We start from the raw sequence: 18,092 nt of genomic DNA on the forward strand, positions 1-18,092 counted from the left end.
AATTAAAATTCAGAATTTGCGGCTGATTTGGGGAATTCGGGAAATATTTTCCCGGAACCAGAGGAAAGCTACCATGCGTGTTTACTTCGGGGTTTCAAGGAAGAGCAGGGTGCACGGGTATCGCGTGATCGCAGTTTTATCATTGGAAACGGAAGACGGCCGCTGCAGTTGCCGGTTGCAGAGGGGGTTGATCGATTACCATCGACGGCAGAAATATTTATGGGGCAGTAAAAGTTGCAATTGCAACGGGCGCTGCCTCGAAAGCTGACGGCAGAGCGCGTTCAGGGAAACAGGGCGGAGGATGGAGCACGGGGTGAAATGGGAAGCAGATGAACAGGAACGAGAAGCAACGAGTTTTTCTTGTTTGCCGGTTGATGGAACGGTGATGGGGAAGAAATGGAAAAGGGAAGAATGGACGGGTAGGACGAAGGGGTAAAAAGTAACGGAACGGAAGGGACGAAGAGTGAAGGGAAATTGTTCCGCGTCGTGTTTACGCGAGATCTTTTTACACCGTGAACCGTGTCGCTTATTCTCGATTTATTCGGGATTATGCCACGCCTGGCTACGAGACGCTCCGGGCCAAATTATAATTAATTCTTCGCTGCATACGAGCAACCGGGCCGGCAATGGAAGAAAGAGGCGACCGGAACGAAGAGCGGGGTAACCCTCTCTAACCTTCTTGTTTCTCGTTTCTTCCCCCCTCCCGCTCCTCTCGCGCAACATCGCTTCTCGTTAATTATGGCAATGCAAATTTATTCGAGCCTCTTAGCTTTTTCGCGCAGCTTCTCCCGCGATAAAGGCCAAGGGAACTTCTGTTCGCTCGCAATGGTCGCTCGTTGTAGCCAAAGCGTTACGACGAAAGTAATTAAACCAGCACCAGGATGGATATTCGGGATCCTGGGGAGTGGTGTTCAGCGAGAACGATCCCTTGATAAATATTCAGTCAAGTACCGGAGAGATTGAGCGACTGTTTGAACTGAGAGGTACCATTTCACAGTGTAATGGCTTCGCTTCTGATTATGGGGAATTTTTACCTATTCGTACAGAGAAACGGCGCGAGCTCGTCCGAGTCGACTTGAATTATTCGTCCTTCGAATTAATGGTAAACTTTCGTTATTGCTTCGCTTCGAACCGGTCTATTCGACTCCGAATCTTCCTCGAACGCCTCTCGAAAGAATCCCTAGCGGAGAAATTCGACGAGACGTCGAAGATCTGGTTTACCTTCGCGGAGAAGCAGAATCGCGTAGCTTGGAGGAAAATCTCCTCTCTCCATGCCGCGTCTTTCTGCATGGAAACGCGAACACGTGGAGGAAATGATAAAAAGCGAAACGGAAGCCAGCCAACGATCTTGTCCGCGAAGAAACGAGGGCACCGCGGAAACGGAGACTATGGCAGTTTCGTTTGTTTGACAAGGCAGTCTGACACGAGAGGGTATTATTCTACTGTTGGTGTTTCTCCAGCCTATTCCACTAGCTACGTTTCCCTGGGGTATTCGCCGTGCAAATGCGAAATCATCCCACCGTCCTGGGTATCCAGAAGCCCCTCTGCAAGGAATTCCCGAATGGTAATTACGGAATTATTACCAGCCATTTCGATGATCACGGTTCCTCCGGTTAGAGGCTGCGATCGATTTCTCGTTCACCCACTTTTTCTCTGCCCTCGCTGCGATTTCGCATCCACTTTCGATATCTTTTTCTAAACAGGGCCAATTTGAACATAGCGTAAAATATCTTTTCCACAAATTTTCCTTTTTTTCTTTTTTCTCTGGAGTTAATAGCAACCAAATTCGTGCATCAAAGTACCATCTTCGTCGAATTCTTTGTATCAGTAATTTGTGATATTCTTGAAGAACAGATCGTACGATCTTCTTGTTAAGTATAGCGTTGAAAAGATCTATATTTTTCTTAATTATAAATTACTCGGAATGAATGATTGCGAAGAATTTTTTCGCTCAAAATCTTGCTGCAACGTAGCGCCTTTATGCGCTTACTTTCCTCGTTATCGAAGTATCGTTTTACATTCTCCATCCCCTTCGTCTAAATCTTTTTTCCAACCCCGTCGTTTATTCCTCTCTCGCTCTCTCTCTGGCAGCGTTAAACTTGATAAAAATTTCCACCACTTTACGGTAGCCAGCTGGTAATTTGATCGGCCGCGAACTCGATCTCTCGTTTAGCGTTGGACGATCCTCGATTTAGCGGGAATAAATTTTGCCTCGTCCTTTGCACTCAACTTTCTCACCAACCCTTTCTCTCGTCCGCGTGTTAAGAGATTCGTCGATCACCTTCGAGAGTAATCGAATCGACCGTGGGAAATTTGCGCGAATTGCGTAAATGCAATTCGCGAATGAATTCGCATGGTATCGAATAAGTGCATCGGTGTGACATATTTGGAACAGCTTACGCGTTTCCTTCGAAGAAAACGCATTTCCAGGGGATTAAATATCGTATTAAAAAGCAGGATCAGTGTCACTTGCGACTGAACTAAATTTATTTCCTCCAATTAACCTAGTTGCTTATAAAACGGCGCAAAGTTTGCCGAACAACATTTGAACCTTCCAACTCGTTGGCATTTCAAGAATTTCGTTTCGCGTCCCTGCGTAAATTCATTTCCAAAGAAATTCACGTATATCGATTATATTTATAAATAATTCTACGCTCGAGAGAACGATTTTCTGATACGATCATTTGTACTTCGCGAGTACGATCATTTATACTTCGGTATAGCGCTGAAATTCGGATATATATGTAGGAGCAATCTCATCGCTATTTTTCACGCGGGATTCACCGATCTGTACCATGCACTTGTACACAGTGCACACAAGTAATAATAATTAACGCCTTGTGTAAATTCCCCGATGTTACGCAAATTTTCGTTTATCTCGCGTTAACACGATCCTACTTTATTTGCCGAGTTTATGCAAATCCGGGTATATTTGTATTTCCTACAATATCAGCTTCTTCGCAATTTCAATTGCGATATCCGGTCCCGCGATTGTTTATTAAACCGACGATAAAACGATTCTCGTAAAATTATTCGATCCACACATCGGTCGTATTTATGAAACGAAACGAGGAACGAAAAATCGGACGATCTCGCGCGAATCGACGAGAATCGACGAGAATCGACGAGAATCGGCGTTGCATTAAAGTCGCCGGAAGTGCAGGAAGGCTGCAGCGGAACGCGACCTCTGGTGTGCACTAGGAGTCCGACCAGGTTAGCGCGCATTAGGAATCAATTAGCGGTTCGTTCGTTTCAGTCTGGCCGGGTGTAACGCGAGAAAAGAGCGGAGAAGCTGGAGGATGGTCAGAGCGAGATAAAATGATTAATCGCCGTAGTTAATTGGGCCCTTACGGGGAGCAGGCTTTCGCGTGTCACGCCATCAGGCACGAAAGAGCAAAAGAGAGACAGAGGAATTATTAACGACGCCATTTCGCTCGTGGACGAGCACGATTTCTCCCGCATTAAACGCCGTGCCATCCACGGCTCTTCGAAACAGTTTTATTTCTCCCTCTACCCTGTTCTTCGATGCAGGCGGATTTTACACAAAGGGAGGGTAATTCGTCGAGCAAACAAGACCGCGGCCCTCGCAGACTCTCACCCCTCTCGGCGAAAACGGGGAAAGAAATTTCTGATACGTGTCTCGTTTCGAACAATCGGTTCGCAGGGTTCGTCTTGCTGCGTATATTTCGCGAGAACAGCAGGGATTGTGTCGTAGTAAAAATTAAATAGTTGTAGCATCGCAGGTTTTCCACTCCGTGTACACGTAGCTTTACGAAAGTCACCGAGGATTCGAAGGCCAGATCGGTCGGAAAAACCCTGAACGATGCGTCAGGCCTTAGAAAACATGTACATGTTGGGAAAGATATATAAAAGAAGGTTAAGAGTGATTGGGACGCAGTTCGTTGTAGAAAGTTTTAGTTGTAAGTGGTTAGTTGTTGCAAACTGAGTTGTTGTTGAGTTGTGAAGTTTGGAAGTTGCGCTGTCTTAAGTTGGGTATCGATATAGATTCATGTAAGAAGATAATTCCTATGTTTAATCATCACTCACACATTGTTAATTTATTATTAACACTAGATTCACGAAACCCGTTAATATGGCGGAAAGGTTGCTCCAATTATACAATGGTAACAGATTTAGTTAACTTATATTAAGACTGTTAATATAATATCGTTAAGAAAAAGACACGTGGTTTCCTTTACCTGTCAAATTAACAGGTGTTCTTAGAAATAGGTATACAGATAGCGTCCGCAAACCTAGTGTTAAATAAATATATACACTATCAATCCCGTTTCTACGTAGTAAAGTAAACTCTATCTTAGCGATGTGGGGGCGATTCCTTCTGCGTTTTGTCTCTTGTCTTCCGTTTTCTGGAGACCTCTTGTGACCTGCGTGGCCCTAAGCAGGTCAGTTCTAACCGTTTGCCCGTTTAATAAATATCTATATAATTTTTCTACCGTTCCCACTGACTACTATTCCTTTGCGTTATATCCCTTAACAAATTGATTCGGCGAATCCACTCTTCGGAGCATCCTCGAGTGTCCGAGTTAAGCTCCGGAGCTTAAGGAGCTTCCTGTGGCGCCAGGTTAGCGCATCGTGCAGCCTGCATAGCCACGCTACTCGCGTCAAACGTTGAAAAATTATTCGTCGCGGATCCAGCAATCGACCGTTTCCGTAATGGCTTGTTTACTCGGGCCACGACCACTTTGTCGTAAATTCCCCGATCTTCTCGTAACACCCTGTACGTGTCGACGAATTTATTATTGTTCCCGGTTCCGGGCAACGCGGGAATAAATCTGCCATCGAGACTGGAACGTGGTAACTGCTTGTCGGAAGGCGTTGACCCCGTCTGTTAAGCGTCGAATCGCTTTTCACCGGGTGGATGCATCGGTGGACAGCGACCATAAACCGAAGTTGGCGGGGAAAATTCGGGGATTTTTACCGAATCGAAGACCGATCGATCGCGGTTGCGACACCGCGCGTGTCGAACGAGGGTTAGCAGGAGGTTAGGGGTGGGTTATAGCGATCGGATGCGCGAGGAAAGTTTAAGAGGCGCACGGAACGCAAGGAGCAGCTTGGTAAAGTGCGAAACTGAGTGCAAAGTTGTCGGACATATGTGACGGAAGTGTTGAAAGACACGGACGAAGTGTCCCTCCGTCGTTCAGCCGGAAGCTTTTATCGTTCGAAACGTCGGCTGGCAACTTTTTCTTGTCGACCGAGCACAAGCGACGTCGATTGTGTCTTCACTCGCGGGTACTTCTGCCCGCCTCTTCCGCCCGATTAATCTTTATCGATTAGCCGGCTTTCTCTTATTTTTTTCTTTACTCTTTGTTTGCACGGTCGCGCAAGGAATTTCCCCGAGGGGAGAGAGAACAAAGAGAGGGAACATAAAGAGAAAGAACGGCGGTTTTCGCTTTGTCCGCCGAATTGCTTCGTTATTTTCGATTGCCAAGAGGTGCGGGAACCGAAGTGGCGAGGAGTTTAGGTTGCAAAGGTTTTCACAGCCGGGTCCAGCGTTTCGGCTGATTTTTAACTTACAAGCTCCTCGTTTGAGACAGAGTGACGGGAGAATCGATATTTTCGGAATGCTGGGACGATTTGTCGTTGAGCGACGCGTTGCTAATGCAGTGCAGTCGACGAAGATCCTAGCCAGGATTAAGGGAAGCTTCTGTTTCAGCGATTCATTAACGTCTCCAGGGAACAGCACTAGGTCCAAATCGAGTTTGCTATGCGTTCTACGCACGTTAGCCTGTCTGTCTTCTCGTCGCATGATTGCTGGAGTATCTCAGACATTACCCGAGCCTCCTGTCATTGTTTCCTCTTTACTCCGTTCTACTGTAAAAGATTCTTAGTTATCTTTTACGCGAACGTCAGAATTTTTCGATTAATCCCTGGAAAAATATTTGGATATATCTCTCGACTCGTTGAATTCGATCTTTACCAGCATCGATCCCAGAGATATCGTCGGCACAACAGAAAGCCTAACGTCACTGTCAGACATGTCTGAACCCAGGCGTGATTTAGCGGTTCTTGTTAATTACATTCCGCTTGTCGGAACTACGGACTGATTATGCCGATAGACAATAATAATCGGTGGGTCGAGGCTTCGCGGGCTGGATCCATCGGAGCTAAGCGAATTTCGCGATTAATCTCAAGGAGAATCTAATTAGTCCGCGAACAATGGCCGTGACAGAGAGGAACGACGTGGATAGTAGCAAGCTGCGTCGATCAGTCATTGCTAGCTTGTCAGCTGGCAACCTAGATCGCTTTTACTGACTCCATATAATCTACTCTTCGTTTGTTCCTGCCCTCGATCATTCATTCCAGCCCGGACCCTTGTTTCGCGCTGGCAAAAACTCGAACGGGAAGAGCAACAGGGAACTCTGTTCCTTCTTACATCGAATCACGGAGGAATCGCGTTGATATCTCGTCGTTGGTTAATTTCGGCGAATTAAATACACTCGAGACCTGTATTAAATTATACTTTACAGGGAATCATCTTCCCTCCCCCTGTTGTAATAAATTAATATAGAGGCAAAATACTGGAATTTTTTTCCATTTACAGGTATATCAATTTTATTTATTTATTTATTTATTTATTTATTTATTTGTAAACGGACTGGAAGCCCGTTATGTACGTAACTGTATAAATATAAAATTGCACGCGATACATAAAAGGAACAGAAGAACAAAGGTTTATAATTTCTATAAAGCCTGTATATTTGCAAAATTTTTAAGTTATTGTGTAATTGTGATGTTTCGCAATTGACGTTTCAAAATTTGTAGGGAACTGGTAAAGAAGTCAATGTTTTCATCTAATGTACGTGTAATTGTTAACCCTTTGCACTCGAGGGGCGCCTCTCAGTCGCCATTTAATCAGATTCTAAACATGGATGTTAATTAATATATCAAATTTACAATTACCCAGCGATGCGTGGAATATCGAAGTAAAATAATTCTACGTCTTAACTTGCATACGATTTCTTATTTACAGATTTAGAAATATCGTCGATCTTATGGCAGAAAGTCTTCGAATTACTGTTTTCCTGTAACGAAAAAATCGCCGAGTGCAAAGGGTTAAGATGCGGTTTCTTAGATCTGCAGCCAATAAAGGCTCTTATTAATTAAGTTATTAATAGTAACGATAGTAATCGATTATTTCGTGTATCCATATAGCCAAAAAGGGTCATCGATATTTTCAGTATAACATAGTAATAATTTTCTTTCAAACATGGAAGAAAAATATTTCATTTCAGCGGGTAACTGTTAATTTTAATTATCTCTGTCCTATAAAGGGAATCTCATTTTCTGTCATAATAATCCACTATTAGCTGTTACACAGTGTAATAATATTTTTTTAATGAAATTGTCTTCATCGAGCTCGTCGATTCTACGAAGCATAGCGCTTGACAGACACTGTGCCAAGTTAAATTGACATAAGCAGCACGAATTCTCGTAAAGTTCGACTAGCACTGCGATCTTTATCTTTAATAGCCAACTCGCATTTGAATCCCCTTAAAACGTAGTCGTTTCACGGGTGACGGTGCCGAACGGCGTGTAACAAAAGCATGCTCGTTGGTGTATCGCGTCAGGAACTGTAGGTCGACGAGCTTATCGATGGTTTTACGGCTGGGTCCCTTTTGCCGTGGCCATTCGATTCAATATCGTCAAAGGTTTACTACTCGGCGAGCAGGCGCCGCTTTTATTGTGCACCTCGAGCCCGCTTCCTTTCGTTTGGACGCTCATTCGGCTCGTAGATCGCGAACATAGAAACGTTTAGGAAACTGCTTCGGCCAGCTTCCTGTTACTTTTGTCGTCCACTTGCTCGAGCGAAATCGTATCTCGACGTAGCACGAAATTCTGCACGAGTTTGGCGTTCACGAGCCTCGTAGGCTGAAAATGTATCGATAAATAATGCACGGCTGGCGTTAAAATCATCGTCGGTTGGAAAGTAATTAATCATGCAACCGTTGATGAAGCTGCCGCTGAAAAATTGCAATTTAATTAAGCCGACGTATTAAATTTCCGAATCGATACCGGATATCTTTACCGCTGTCGTTTCGCATTAATTAATCGGCTGGCCGACTTCAAAATCATCGTACGGATTTATTAATTAAGAGATGGCTGGGCTAGGTACACGTGTCCGCCGCGGCTCCACTCGCTGCTCGGTTTAAATTAGCAGGGTCAAACATAATTAAGCGCTCGGCCAGATTTAATCTTCGCCGAGGAACCGGTGAATGATTACACAATACTGTAATGCAGAGAGAATGTACGCGGAGACCGGATGTAGGTGGATATTAATGTATCATTTACACGGTTTAGTGCACCCATAATTATATCTGCAGCCGTATTACGCGGCCTTCGTTTGTGTTGCAAGCACCATGTGTTTCGCCCGGAGACGAGTCCACGATTATTCCGTTAATAATTTATTTCCCGAATTAATTTTCGTTTCGAGAGAAACCCCGGAAAAAAGGGGCAAAAGGTAAGGAACGACAGTGGACGATTAATCGCGGTCATAAATCGAGGCACGAACCCGGCGTCGATAAAAGAGCGGTATAATTAGTAATTCCGAAGAAGCTTAATTTCACCGGCCCAAAGTTCATCGCGAACCACTGTAGCCACTCGCGCGAGAACTTTCGTGGCAGTGAAAGTTCGCCTCTTAGCAATTTCGAGTTCGGGAAATTGATTGGAATATCTCGAAACTTACGGATTGAAACGGCGAAGTAGGTAGCCAGGAGAGAAAAGGAGGGACACGCGAATTGCTCGGTTAACGTTAAACCTAAGTAGTCTAACTGACCATTTTTGGAAATTTCAAAATTTCGTATACCACGTTATCTATTTAATCATTCATCTTCGCGATTTTTCTTTCGATGTACTATAGATCTTTCAATTTCTCTCGTTATTCCATTCCCTTTTTAAAGATTTTACTGCTTTTTCATTCCATTTTTTAGCCATTTTCACCATTTTTGAAAATTTTAAAATTTTCTACACCTCGTTATGTGTTTAATCATTCATCTTCGCGATTTTTCTTTCGATGTACTATAGATCTTTCAATTTCTCTCGTTATTACATTCCCTTTTTGAAGATTTTACTGCTTTCTCATTCCATTTTTTGGCCACTTTCACCATTTTTGAAAATTTCAAAATTTTCTTCACATCGTTATCTGTTTAATCACTCTTCTTCGCGATTTTTCTTTCAACGTACGTGTCATAGATCTTTCAATTTCTCTCGTTATTCCATTTCCTTTTTAAAGATTTTACTGCTTTTTCATTCCATTTTTTGGCCACTTTCACCATTTTTGAAAATTTCAAAATTTTCTTCACATCGTTATCTGTTTAATCACTCTTCTTCGCGATTTTTCTTTCAACGTACGTGTCATAGATCTTTCAATTTCTTTCGTTATTCCATTCCCTTTTTTAAGATTTTACTGCTTTTTCATTCACCGTGCCGGGTTTGGTGTTAAGAATGGACCGGAATTCGTCTCTCTCCGGGAGAAAAATGGAGAGATCAGTCCCTGGGTGGTCGACGGTGCTGTTGCTTTCTAGCCACTCTTTTGTTTCCACCCTGTATCGGAGGAGAAGCATCGAGCTTGAAAAGGTCTATCTAGGGAAGCAACTTCTTGTAACGGACCGTCTTTGAAGTTGAAATTTCTGAAGTTGCAACGGGGAAAAGCGTGTTCGAACTTCTCGCAAATATCAGAGGGAAAAGCGAGCGTAGATAATAACCGTCTCTGCAAATGATAAAGAGGCTTACCGTACTGTGGAAATTCCCTCTTTCTCTGTCGTCGAGTATAAAGAGCTATAAATAAATACGACTTGGTCGGGACCGTTTTATTTCTACGGTCAAAGTTAATTAAACGCGGCTCACTCATCAACGGTTCGACCGTTTAGAAATTATGCAAATAAACTCGTTTTCAGTGTTCGGTAAAGAACAAATAACGAATAATATGAAATGGAAGAATGGACAGGGTTGGTTGGGAAAATCGTTCTGGTAAATTAAAAGAATAGCGGAGGAACAGGGTTGAAATGGTTCCAGAAATAATTGTTAATCGCTGTTACATGGTGGAGCGCGTTATAATTGTCACTTCGAGGGAGATTGCAATTTCAGTAACTCGAATTGCCAGTGTTATTTTGATTCTATCGTATCGATTATGGTTACGGTTCTGGTATATATTATGTATTAGATGCAGTTTACTTTAGAATAAGTTATGGGGTATGAGGGTGTGTTCTACGCTATGTACTAGGTCTTGCATATTTTAGAACCAATATTCCAAAAAGCTACTGAAGCTGTAACAAAAATCGATATCGTCGCAGATTTCGCTTCTTTATGGTCCTAGGAGAGAGTAACGATTTCTTCTAGCTATTTCGACATAATAAAATCAATAGTACAGCAGTTAATTTTGACTGCCGTCGTATATGTGTCGATGTTAAAATTTCACGTAGTAAAAATAAACGTGAAACATGTGACTAGTTTAAATTATCTCAATTTACTCGATACGCTAGCCACCAGCTATTCTACATATTTAATTCCCAAACGGAATTTGCGAAATTTGCGGAATTTGTGCAATTATCAGATTTCACCCGGTGCAAGTAATTATTATATACTGCGATAATAATAAACTGCTAAATTATTAAAAAATTATTATTAAATTTTGCGAGGGATTGGAGTGCGAGTGAAGTGGACAGTGGTCATTGGTTAGTCCATGGTGCGAGCCGATGTTCACTGATTCGAAAGTCGAATCAACAAATGACCCCACACAATGAAGCTGTGACCTTTATATAGCAGGCGAGCACCTGACAAAAATCGACTGAAAAGTCACCAACATTTCCTATTCCATTAATAATTACTTTCCGCCATGTTGGCTAATAATTTATGAATTTTTTCGCGCTCATTGCAAATTCACGCATGGAATAATTTATTATTAACAACAGCTGCAGTAATTTATTCATTTCTTTCATTAAATTTAACCAAATTTGCTCTGCCAGAGTATAAACATGCATTACAATATTCTTATTTGCATTTGAGGTTAAATAATTGCACGTATTACATTTAATATTATGAAATATACTCTGAAAATATCAGCTCGATAGCGATGATGAATCGGGATCCTAACCGAAAATCCTATCTTGCCCGATTTCGGTTCTTCATGACGCTTGTAGAAGATAGCAGGTCTTTGAAACCGTTTCGTGAATCAGAATCGATATTACAACAGTTTTCTACCCCTGCGAGGGAAGCTTCAAAGGGGTGCGCGAGTCGCGAAACGGCTGCGATTCTTTTGAAAAGTTTTCAACCCTTATTTTCGCATGGGGTCGAGAGGTTCGTCTGCATGGAAATGAACGGTGAATCGCGCCGGCTGTCGCCACGACCAACGCGTCAAAGCCTCTTTTGTTCTCTCGTACGAAAAGTCGTTGAAGTGGTCTCACAGACGGAAGTGGTGGCACGCGTTCAATTTCGCATCGACGTGACGAAGTTGCTTTCGAATCGTCTGGTAACAATTGCGTGGCTGTTTCCTCCGACGTCGTTCGCGAATTTTCTTTCAATGGCTTCGCTTACTCCCCCGTGTTCCTCGCTTGCCTCTCATTTTTTTTTCTTCCCCTCGTCTTTCATTTTCTGGACACATCGCCACTCGGAGCTTCCCTTAAACTTCGTGGATTTAATAAAAATTCGGAGTTTCAAATTTTTCCTTCCAAAGTTCAAATTAAAAATGTTTAACTTTGATAAATAAGTTTGGGGGATAGAACGGGGAAGGGTCGAAGATCGTACGGGAAAAGAACAATTTAGAGGGTTACGGCGAAAGGGAAGGAACAGCTTGGGATATTCTCAAGGAATTTCATACTTTTGACAGTAATTGAAACGTATTTCCCGGTTACGGGGGAAAATACGGGTGGATTTTTTCCTGGACGTTCAGGTTCGCCCGATAATGCCACGGTATCTCAACGGTAACGGATGCGAAATTCTCACCGCACCAACTTTTCGCGATTTTCTCCTTTCCTTCATCGTTCCTACGGAATTTATGCGAGACGCGAAACTTTCCGCTGACGGCGGGAGTCCTTTTCCCTCGGACTTCTTGAAAATCAGCAGACACTTGCCTTAGAAAAATAGGGAGATAAAACAAGCGGAATCTTTTATGCGCGTTTAATTACATCCGGTGCATGGAAAATTGTTTACGCTTCGCCGTTTATCCTCCTAAATAGCTAATTCGCTCGGTACACACTCGCTGTGGTTATAGCGCGAAGTAAATTATTCTCTAGGTATTACAACGATTTAAGTCGTATTAAGACTCAGAGATGTGTTTGAAGTCGGCCGGGAAACTTCTTGCAAGTTAATGTTGTACATCTTAAAATAATCCAGCCACATTTCTCCCGGTAATCCCTTATCTGGAAAACAGAGCAAACCCGCCGAGTAAATTGGCCTGATCCCGAGGAAAATTTGTATTCGTTCCTAACTGTAATTGAATCTGTAACGTTCAATCCGAACCCTTAAAACTTGTCCGCGTAGCAACGTGGAATTTCATCGGATTTCTGTTTCACCCCCGCGTCGCGTTGTATCCGAACGACGAGGTCGCGCTTTCTTCTTTGAAAAGCGAAAGGGGGGAAAAAATCTCGCGATTCCACCTGAAGTAATCAGTCGCCACGAGTTTTTGCAACAGTCCGTAGTAACTCGATCGCCTCTCTCCGCTTTCGTTTCCCGTCTTTTTCGAGTTCCTCTGAAGGAGATCCTCGGCTCGCGTCTCCAGCTCAGGCGAGATAGATCAAAGAGAGGTGGCTGATAAATTTTCTCCGGCAAGTCATAATAAAGAAGCTCATTCTGTGCTTTCTTCTCTTTCTCTGCTCCACTCCTCTCCTTCTCACTCGCGTTTCCGTCTTCGTCTCGCGCTGGTCGACCCTCGACCCCGTCTGCTCCTTCCTCGTCTCGAGACCTTCATCTCGACCCTTTTACAGGCAAACTCGCTTCAAATTGCCCCTGGAAATCTCATTTCCACCCCCGGCCCCCCTCTGCCAGCAACCGATTCTTGCCGAAAAAAGAATTACACGGCATTACCAACGGGCACGAAGCTTGTACACTCGATGTCGCGCGATACCGTGTGCCCGGGTGTCACGAGCCGGGTGAGAGGGTCCCCGAACTCTCTTGCAACTGAAAAAGAGAAGAAGAACCGAGGGTCTGGTGGTACAAGGATGCAGATGAATGGAGGGAAACGGCGGAGTCTGTCGGGCTTCTCTTTTTCTGCCACTCCCTTTCGAGATCATCTCGTCGACAAGGGCGACGTCCTGGAAAATTATAGTTTGCCAAGGCTGATCCGTTCTAGGTTTTTCTAGCCAATCCTGCTTATTGAACGAGTGCCGGGATGCTGCGGAGATCCTGCGAGGTTTTGCAGCCACCGACAGCCGGAGATTAATTTCTCGTTTACCTTGGTTTTACGGTGACCATATTTAAACGCATAATTCGCAGCGGGACCCAATCCAGACTGTTTAATTTTGAGGCACGGCACGTTCTCGGTGTCTGCCTCGTGGAAGTAACTTTGAAGTAGTCATAATACGAGGGAAATGAGTGAAAATAATAGGGTTTTTCGGACGGGGTTTTGCGCCAGGGCGGAAAGTTTGCGCGCAATTAAGCCGTAGTCAGGCGCGTGAAATTGAATGTTGCTCGATTAATTTTCGTTGGTAAAATATTCGCAGCCAGTGCGGCGACTCGCCGTCACTCAGTCTCAAGATGGAATTTAATTATGCGAGTTAGCTTTACTCGCGTAGACCACACCGCGTTTCCGCCGTTTTCTCCGCTTTAATAGGCTTATTAGTTTGTTATTCGCAACTCGACGCCACTGGCCGAGAAGTTTCGTGCGAGCATCACGGACAGCGTTAATTGGGTATCACTTCGTTCCACGCGTGTTCCCCTTTTTTCTTTTTTTTTTTTTTTACTTTCTCGAATTTAGACTTAATGAAATAATTTGTTGTTTCTACGAATGTCAATTTCGCGTAATTATTTCTCGTCTCTCGCTCCATTTAATTTCTTGCATCGTTGATTTCCTATTCGTATGTGAAAATAAAAAACGAAAATTTTGCTGACGTTTTCATTTATTTATTTCGAAGAAAATACAATTCGTTCGTTGACTAAAATTAATCCTCGAAGGATCGAAGAGCTAATATATTGGGATTTAATTTATATTTACAGATTTGTCTGTGAGGTGCCTCAAGTATGAATGTACTCTTCGAGGGTTAATATTTAATTCGTAGTTGTCCAAAGACTCGCATGTTCGGAAAAATCGAAGGAATATCGCGCTATATTAGGAAATGAAAATTGTCCACTCGACGGCAAGACCTGGTCCTTAGACCCCGGTCTTAACAACCGGTTAATTAAGTAAAGAACCGGGGAACGACATTGTTCGAGTGTGTGCCGTTTCACGAGCGAGCGGAGAGCCATTGAAAATAAGGCTGCGTTTAGTAAACCATTGGCAATGCCGCGTCCCCGGTTTCCACTTAACCTTAAAACGCGAAATTCTCGTTTACGCCGCAGAGATTGATAGGGGTTGTTTTGGTCTTTCGCAGGAAGTAGCTGAGCACCCGTGGGACAACGCGATTCAGGGTGGAAACTGAAGGGAGAACGAGGCAAGTCCAGAACGACGGGGGAGTGTGATTGAATAACCGTGGAAACTTAAACAGGAATTCTGGGTCAAGGTGAGTCTCTTACCGCCTCGAATAACGAAATTTCATTCTTTGCTCTGAATCTCGCGGTACTGACCCCGTGCGAATTCATTATTATAATTCTTCGCATTGGTAGCTCGTGCGGAAAGTGGAAATTAATTGGTAACGGGATCTTTTTGTCACGATTATTCTATATTTATTCGATATAACAATATGGGAATATTTATCCCTCGTGAATGAACGTTTTGGACTTAATTTCGATAGAAAATTAGAAGAATTTCAATCGAGTTCCATTTTGTTTGATCAAAGTGAAACCTTCACGGGTGCAAATCACTTGGTCCCTTGGTACAATTAGCAGTACCATTCTTCGCGACTGTTACGCTAAGTCCTCTTGGAAATTTCTTCCGACTTGGAAGAGATACCCGAGCGGAGGGAACAGGACAAACTTGCGAATAAATTTTGATTGCCAGTTGCTGGTGAAAGCGACCAGCAGGCTGGCGATGATCGTTGTCTCTGCTGCTAATTCATTTCGACTCAGTGATTTCTCAAGAAAGTTTGAACGAGGTCCGGCGCAACTTCTCGCAGGACATAACCTTAAATGGGGTAGAGAAAGCAGAGGTGTAAGAGACGATGGAAGAGGGGCAGACGCGACCGGTAGAGCGTGTCCTGGAAATCCTAGAAAGCCTCGGGGTCAGATAGCACGCTGGCGACGGCATTTCAAGTTCGCCTAAGCAGAAACAGAGTCGTTTCCGAGATAACTCGGATTAATTCTGAAAGTTCCATGAGGTAACCCTCGAAGGGTTGAACTACGGTGTCGAGCTTCCGCTCACGGGATCTCTGGAGGTATGGTTATTAAATTTTGATATTCGGGATTCCTGACTTTCTACCCTGACAAACTTGCGTCGTTTTCAACGCTATACTGGCAATACTATTTTCAAACATCTGGCATAATTTCGGGGCTTGGAAGTTACTTAATTCGAATGGGAAAGTCTCGCTGGTGCCGCAGATAAATTGTTCGATTAACAATTTTTTAATACGAATTTTTTTATTTAAATTTTCCGCTTAAAAATTTTAGGCAGGAAAGTTTCCTCTAAAAATTTCCGTAGAAACTCGTATTTTTCATCATGGTCACTGTATTTCCGATAGAACGAAAAGGTACGTTGTTATTCATGGTAGAATTCGTTGAACTGTTCACGAATAAAAGCTTTTTATAGTATTGATCACGTTTTCGGTTCTGAGTTGTTTCTATGAACAAGGAACTAGCAGAAGTTGAGGCTCTCTAGGGTCATAGTGCTCGCGTGTCATACGTATATATCTGTACATACACGTGAATCGAGCTAGAGCGAAATTTCAGACCTGATGATTTCGTCGAACTAATACCCGTGGGGCAAGAAATTGCAAACAAGATCTCCTCGTCGCCACCTGAAATTAATCCTTCGCGTGCAACAGATGAAACGCCGTTGAACGCGACTCTGCACTCGTCTTTTAAATTGTATTTGGATAGTGGTTAGCCAGGTGATCGGAAAAGCGAGCAAGGGCGTGTCATGACAATCAAAAGAGGCGAGAATTTGAAACCCGTAATATAGATTTTTAGCAATTATTCGAAGATTCTTTGCAGCATTTTAATAATCTCTCCTATGGTTTAGGTTAGCTGGCTATTTAATTTTCCAAAGTTGCATCTTGACGCGTTGCTTGTCGTTCCTTCCAAACGACTTTCCGAGTCATTAGCGTTTATTGTACGAGTATCTTCCAATTTCCAAAGGGAATTTGAATCGCAAATGTAAAAATTACTCAGTGAAATACGTTAGTCAGGGATAGGAAAAGTTTCCAGACCGAGTAAAAAGAGGTGGATTTTTTCCAAGCGAATTCATTCTGATTCTTGCAGAATTACACGATCCGCTGAATTCTGATCTGACTAGCGAGATCGTATCTGCTTCTCTCTTCCTTTTGTTTCCTGGGCGAGCCTATTTTTATCAGTTTCGCCAGTGAGAAGATCTCGCCTGTTCATTTTATTTCCTTAAAAATTTAATTATCGCGCGTAATTGTTTCGTGTCTTTTATGTTTCTTTCGGTGTCATTTCCTCGATTTTCCCGAGAAATACTTCGTTTCTTGCCTTGTCACAAGCGTAACTGTTTTTTCCTGTCACACGATAACAAGTCGATACAAGAACCACTTTTCCGTGACCCGAGTCTTGTTTCGTTCGAATTCCAGGGTTCCGTTTAATTTCCCCGTCTCGTATCTGTCATATCGAATTGTCGTTTCATTCCTACAATTCAAAAGTTGCATAGCAGAACCTCAGTTTTGCTGTCAGAGTTGAAATTGACTTGAATCGTACCGTTTAAAAAATAAGCAATTTCTGTTCTCGCTGTGACATTGCCTTCGCGGTAATTTCTGTCCTCACGATACCTATATCATCTAGTACAATTATTCCAATTGGCATTTTCTCCAAAAGATCCATAAAAGTTACTATATATATTGAATTACGCCGTTGACACTTATTAAAATTTCTGTAACTTTAAACTCCTGTAACTTGTAAGATAGCGACTTCTCGTTGATTAAAACGACGTCGTTGGAAGCAGCGAATCTTCCTCTTTAAAAGGCTTTTTGGTTTATTCAGATACGACTTCCGGTTCTCGAGATATCATCGTTTAAAGTGAGGTATAATTTCTCTCGCTTCGCTATGTCTGTCCTTGTCGCACACTCGGGTCTCTCACTCGCACGTCTGCACTTACCAACCCCAAGTGCGCGACGCGTGCACTGGTCAGTGACAGACCCTTAGTCAGCGGTTTTTTTACTATTACTATCAACGACCTACACATTTCCCGGAAAAAATGTGGGTCACGGTGAATTCGGCACCCCCTACATTTCCACTAATGCTTCGAAGGCCTGTATCTCGCGAACCAATTGAGATATCTACTTGAAACAAAGCAGGTATCAAAGTGCATACATCCTGCTATCGTCCAGATTCATTTTGGAGAAAAAGTTCGCAAGTCTTCTGGGTGTATTTTTCATTGGAAGTTGCCATTACATTCGGACACAATCCTATCGTTTCGAACGATTCGTGGCTATGTTAATCTCGTTTAAATGTGACATACCCCGTGTCCTATTGGAAGAGAATAAGGAACGCGATTTTTTGGTACAGTTTTATTTGTATCGTCGATGGGTCGAATGAAAATCTTGTTTCCCGCCGTTGGTCCGCATAGCTCTCGACAGCGGCGCGTCGTTAAAACGACGTTAGAGTCCTCACCTACGGGATATACGCAGTTATTCGCTCACCCCCGGGAAATTGCTCGTGAAAGCTCGCCGTACGTAAAACCCTTTCCAACGCGCGGCGCGGAATAAATTTTTCGAAAGCTGTTGCGGCGATACTTACTCGGCGTCCCTGTAGAACGATGCGGGCCGATTGATCGCAACAGAGTTTCCATCGAACGCAAAAAGCATTTGCCCCCCCCCCCC

At 43.3% G+C, this 18,092-nt stretch overlaps 1 protein-coding gene across 2 annotated transcripts in view; it reads left to right on the plus strand.

Moving 5' to 3' along the window:
- The window catches only part of LOC108555514 (uncharacterized), a 128,169-nt gene that overhangs the window by 40,612 nt on the left and 69,465 nt on the right, over nucleotides 1-18,092 (plus strand). For both annotated transcript variants that reach the window (XM_017911175.1, XM_017911177.1), the window contains exon 2: nucleotides 14,541-14,669. The gene's annotated coding sequence lies outside the window, so the exon portion shown is untranslated. The remainder of the gene's footprint in view (nucleotides 1-14,540; nucleotides 14,670-18,092) is intronic.

The sequence above is a fragment of the Eufriesea mexicana genome, unplaced genomic scaffold (assembly GCF_001483705.2).
Source record: "Eufriesea mexicana isolate 0111107269 unplaced genomic scaffold, ASM148370v2 scaffold124, whole genome shotgun sequence".
Taxonomy (NCBI): Eukaryota; Metazoa; Arthropoda; class Insecta; order Hymenoptera; family Apidae; genus Eufriesea; species Eufriesea mexicana.